A 6,063-nucleotide genomic window follows, 5' to 3' on the forward strand; every position below is an offset into this window, starting at 1 on the left:
TACTGGCAAAGTAGTTATCAGTTGTGTAAGGAACATTAGGATGTCATCTGCGTATGCAACATATTTGTATTCCTTCTCTGGAGATTTAATTCCCTTAATGTCTGGGTTACGTTTAAGTTTGTGGAGGAAGGGTTCGAGTGTAAGTACAAAAAGGATAGGTGACAGGGGGCATCCCTCTCTCGTTCCGTTGTGGATTGGGAAGGCGTCTGACAGAGTACCATTGACCCTCACTTTCGCAGAGGGACTGCTATATAATGACAGAATGAGTCCGATTATACGGGGTCCGAGTCCCAACGCTTGTAGAACTGCTGTCATGTAATCCCAGGATACTCTGTCAAACGCCTTCTCCGCATCTAATGATAGGAAGAAACCGTTTTGCTTAGTTTGGGTTGTCAGGTAGTGTAGGTTGATTGCTTTGTTTGTGTTATCCCTAGCTTCACGACCAGGGATAAAACCTACTTGGTCTGGAGAGATGATGGAGGGAAGAAGGGTTAACAGTCTGTTGGCAAGTATTTTGGAGAATATCTTTATGTCTACATTCAACAAAGAGATTGGTCTGTAGTTACTTGTGTGAGAGGGGTCTCTACCTTCTTTGGGAATGACTACTATATGAGCTTCTAGCATTCCCCTCGTCAGGGGGTTTGTGGGGGAGATAGAATTAAAGGTTTTGAGGAATGGGGTTTGTAGTATATCTGAGAAGGTCTTATAATATACCGCTGGAAGACCATCTGGGCCAGGGCTCTTTCCAGGTTTAAGCTGTCTGACTGCCTGCATCCATTCCGTGGATGAGATTGGTGTATCTAGGGCAGCCGCTTCATCTAGGGGTATTTTCTCTGGGGTATACTGTGCAAGGAACTCTTTAATGTGTTGGGCTCTCAGTAAAGCTGGAATTGTGGTGGGTTCAGATGTGCGTAAGTCATAGAGAGAGGAGTAATATTTTGCAAATTCCTCTGCTATGTCATCGTTGTGTGAAAGGGGCTGTCCTGTAGTAGATTGTATTTGGTGAATCGTATTATTGGCTTTTTTTTTGCGTAATGCCCGTGCAAGTAAGTGGCCACTCTTGTTTCCAAACTCGTAAAAGAGTTTGTGAGAGAAAATGAATTTTTTCTTAAGATTGAGGTGTAGCTCGTCCTTGATGAGAGTACGGATCTCAGTAAGTTCAGAATGAGTTTGTTGTGCTAATGTCTGTTTATGTAAGGCTTCTAGTTTTTTCAATTTCATGAATAAGTTAGAGTAGCTTTCTTTGCTTTCTTAACAGATGCTGCTAGGGATATTAGTTTCCCTCGTATGACACATTTGTGGGCCTCCCATTGTGTTTGGGTGGAAGTATCTGGGGTGTCATTTTCTAAGAAATAGTCTTTTAAGCATGATCGGATATCTTCTACCTTAAGGTCGTCTGTTAGAAGTGTAGGATCAAGTTTCCATACATACGACCTGAGGGGTGCATCTGGGATAGAAAGAGTCATGGAGATCGGGTGGTGGTCCGAAAATGTCATGGGGTCTATTGTCGCCGCTTTCAGAATCGGAAGATCCTGTTGTGTTAGAAACAGGTAATCTATGCGTGAGTACTTGTTGTGGGGGGTTGAGAAGAAGGTAAAGTCTTTGTCTTTTGGGTGAAGTGTGCGCCAGGTGTCGTGTAGTAACATTTCTTGTCGGCAGCCCTTGATCTGCTTCAATGCTCTATATGGTAAGTGAGATTTGCCTGAAGAGGTGTCTACAAGAGGGTCTAGAGCAGTGGTTCTCAACCTTTCTAGTGCCGTGACCCCTTGATAAAATTTCCCAAGTTGTGGGGACCCCTAACAGTAAAATTATTTTCGTTGGTCCTTCATTGCTGTAATTTTGCGACTGTTATGAATCAAAATATAAATATCTGATATGCAGGATGTATTTTCACTCTTACAAATTTAACATTTTAAAGCGTAGTGATTAACCACAAAAACAATCTGTAATATATAGTGCGCAATATTTATAATTAACATATAAGTTACAAATGAATAAAATGTTTACGACCTGTGTTTATTTATTTTTTATTCATTGTGTATTGAACTGTATTCACTGTATTGTATAATCATGTAATCATACAAAGCGTAACAACGGTAACAGTCTTAATAAAACAACAGTAAACGAAATTGCTACAAAATTGTTGCGAAACCATGCATCAAAAAACTAAAGCGTCAGTGCGAACGCTGAGGTTGCTTCTTTCTCACCAGATCAGAAATTCTCGGGGAGGTCTTTGCAAGAGCACAACGAAGATCATCTTCTGCAACAAGTCTACTTCTGTATTTAGACTTGATAACCAACAAGCTTGAAAAGCCTGTTTCACAAAGATATGTAGTTGGAAATGGAAGAAGAAGGCGCAACACAATCTCAGACAGAGCAGGAAATGACTGCAAACACTTGATCCAGAATTTATTAAGGGACATGGAAGAGAAATCATTTTTTGCTGCATCGCTGGTAATGAGATCAATGAACTCCTCTTGTGCATTCTCAGGAACATCTTCAACTTTGACTGTGAATGGACTTCTAGCAAGTGCAAACGGGGTGTCAGGAAAATTTGGAAAGTACGATGAAATTTCGTCCGCAAGCATTTGCAAGTGTTCTTTGACAGAACTTATTGTTTTAATCCTTTTGTCAAGTTCAATGTCATTTTCCTCAAAGAAAGCAGATAAGTTGGGCAACATGTAAATTCTATTTTCATCCAATTTTTGTTGCCAAAGGTGAAGTTTCATTTGGAATGATTGGATCTTTTCAGACAAATCGAGGCATGTTGCATTTGGTCCTTGAAGAGATAAATTTAACTCGTTCAAGATTGCAAAGATGTCAACCAAGTAAGCTATTTTCTGCAGTTCATTTTCATCACTGAAAAGTGCTTCAAACTGCGGTTTTGCTTTCTGATTAAAAAATGTTTTTAGTTCATTACGAAGATCAAAAACACGTTTTAAAACTTTTCCTCTTGACAACCATCTCACTTCAGTATGAAATAACAGAACATTAGCAGAAGCTTCCAATTCATTACAAAGTTTTGAAAAGAGTCGACTGTTTAAAGCACTCGCTTTTACAAAATTGACAGCACTTATGACGCTTTTCATTACTTCTTGTAACTCTTGTGGCAATGTCTTGGTTGCTAACATTTGTCGATGAATCATACAGTGAGTTCCAATGGCTTTTGGCGATTCATTCAATACCAAACGTTGAAATCCAGACCGACATCCTAGCATAGCTGGAGCACCATCTGTGCAAACACCACAAACCTTTTCCCAAGAGATTTTGTGTTTTTCCAGAAATGAACCAATTGTGTCAAATACATCACGTGCAGTAGTTGTTGTTTCAAGAGGTTTGCAAAATAGAAATTCATCTTTAAAGTCGCCATCATGAATATACCTCACGTAAACCAGTAAATGAGAACAGTTTGCAACATCTGTAGATTCATCAAGCTGGATGCTAAATATTCCAAGTGGAGCAGATTTCATTTCCTGGATTACCTGATCAATAATATCAGCAGACATGTCATCTATTCTCCTGCTGACAGTGTCATTAGATAAGGAAATTGCACTTAATTTCGTAACAAATTCGGCTCCAATCATAACTCGAACAATGTCTTTAACTGCTGGCAACAGCAAATCCTCGGCAATGGTGTGAGGTTTCTTAGCTCTGGCGATTCTGAGAGCCACTAAATATGAAGCTTCAACGGCTGCTAGGTTTTGCTTGTGGTACTTGCCACCAGTATCAAGTCTGCTTTTCTTGACGCCATCAGCTTTGTTTTTAAAATACTGGATATCCTTACCAGCAAAGCTCGGATGCTTGGTATCAAAATGACGTTTCAGTTTGTTGGGCTTCATAGATTCGGCTGATAGAACTTTATTACAAATAATGCATTGCGGTTTCTCAATTCCTGCTGCAATTATTGAAGTAAAACCATACTTGAAAAAAATCGTCACTGTAGCTTCTCTTCTTAAGGTTCTTCTCTCTATGATCCATTATCATGGGCTCACTGATAAAAATATTATAAGAATAGCTTCAATAACACAGACTATTAACACTTAAGACTCCCCCCCCATCCCAAGATCTCATCCATGTCTTTTGCCTTACACATCTACAGACAGAATTACAAAAGATAAATTCCCTTTCAAAAATCCATGTGCTCAGCCACATAGTTCGGTAAAAAAAATTACATCATAGCGGACCACACCAAGTTCTCAGACAGTGTGAGTCTGATCAACAAGCTGTTTATATGCAAATCATAAAATATTACTTACCTAAGACTACCCTGCCTACAGGGTGACACCGCCGCTGTGTGATTTCACTGCAGAACATGGATCGTTGTCACTCTCCTCCAGGAACAGGAAAAATAATAGCTGCACTGGCAGGGCAACAGGTGATAAAACTGCTACAGGGGATTCAGAGACCCAAACATTGCAGTGTGATGTTAATGACAGAGCACATCATAGATGGCAGTGTTATCTTCCCTAGAGTTCCACCTGAAGGCATTGGGAGCAAGCTTGAGGACAGCAGGAGACACTGCCTGGGAGTCTCCATGGAGGAAGCAGACATGTGGTCTGGGGAGTTCAGTCAGAGGACTGAAGAGCATGCCTGATGGGACTGGGAGCAGTCTGGGATGGATGGAAGGTCAGTCAGGAGGACTGTGGAGTGGGCAGGAGAAAGGGGCAGCTGCAGCCAGGAGGGCTGGCAGTGCCTGAAGAGGTGGTACTGGGCTGCCAGGCAGACAGCAGGCTGAGGGGCACAGTGGCGACGTTTGCTGGCACAGTGGTGACAATTGATGGGCACAGTGGCTGCACAGTGGCGACGTTTGCTTGCACAGTGGCAACAATTGATGAGCACAGTGGCTGCATTTGCTGGCACAGTGGCGGCGTTTGCTGGCACAGTGGCGACAATTGATGGGCACAGTGGCTGCACAGTGGCGACGTTTGCTGGCACAGTGGCGACAATTGATGGGCACAGTGGCTGTGTTTGGCACAGTGGCAACAATTAAAGGGCACAGTGGCTGCGTTTGATGGCATAGTGGCGGCGTTTAGTGGCACAATGGCGACAATTGATGAGCACAGTGGCTGCATTTGCTGGCACAGTGGCGGCGTTTGCTGGCACAGTGGCGACAATTGATGGGCACAGTGGCGACAATTGATGGGCACAGTGGCGACAATTGATGGGCACAGTGGCGACAATTGATGGGCACAGTGGCTGCACAGTGGCGACGTTTGCTTGCACAGTGGCAACAATTGATGGGCACAGTGGCGGCGTTTGCTGGCACAGTGGCGGCGTTTGCTGGCACAGTGGCGACAATTGATGGGCACAGTGGCTGCGTTTGCTGGCACAGTGGCGGCGTTTGCTGGCACAGTGGCGACAATTGATGGGCACAGTGGCTGCACAGTGGCGACGTTTGCTGGCACAGTGGCGACAATTGATGGGCACAGTGGCTGTGTTTGGCACAGTGGCAACAATTAAAGGGCACAGTGGCTGCGTTTGATGGCATAGTGGCGGCGTTTAGTGGCACAGTGGCGACAATTGATGAGCACAGTGGCTGCATTTGATGGCACAGTTGCGGCGTTTTAATGGGGTTTTTTTTTTTTCAGATTTTTTCAGTTTGTTTGCGCCCCCACCACTTATTTATATATAAACGTCCCGGTTGGTTCCTCAAAAGTGGTTATTCCGTGCCAGTGCTAGATACACAAAGTGTATAGCACCCAAACATGTATCTAGCACTGGCACGGAATAAACACTTTTGAGGAACCAACTGGGATATATATATATATATATATATATATATATATATATATATATATATATATATATATATATATATATATACGTTTATATATATACGTTTATATATATATATACGTTTATATATATATATAGGTGTTAAGTAACATAATGAAAAAAATATTATCTTGTCAGCTTCTCCTGTGTGACTTACCAGATGTCACAGTGACACAGGTGTTCTTTTTCAGGTGTTTCGTTGCCTCCCTCTTGGTACACTCATCCACAGCAAGCGGACTTCGGTGGGTGTAACAAGATGTCCGCTTGCCGACTTCTAAGTCTAAGCAT

The 6,063-nt window shown here is 42.5% G+C and overlaps 1 pseudogene; it reads right to left on the reverse strand.

Annotated features, from left to right (window-relative positions):
* Positions 1-1,756: 1,756 nt before the first annotated feature.
* LOC141124168 (zinc finger BED domain-containing protein 5-like) lies at positions 1,757-3,978 on the reverse strand (annotated as a pseudogene).
* Positions 3,979-6,063: the final 2,085 nt, after the last annotated feature.

This window comes from Aquarana catesbeiana, linkage group LG01 (genome assembly GCF_042186555.1).
Source record: "Aquarana catesbeiana isolate 2022-GZ linkage group LG01, ASM4218655v1, whole genome shotgun sequence".
Classification (NCBI taxonomy): Eukaryota; Metazoa; Chordata; class Amphibia; order Anura; family Ranidae; genus Aquarana; species Aquarana catesbeiana.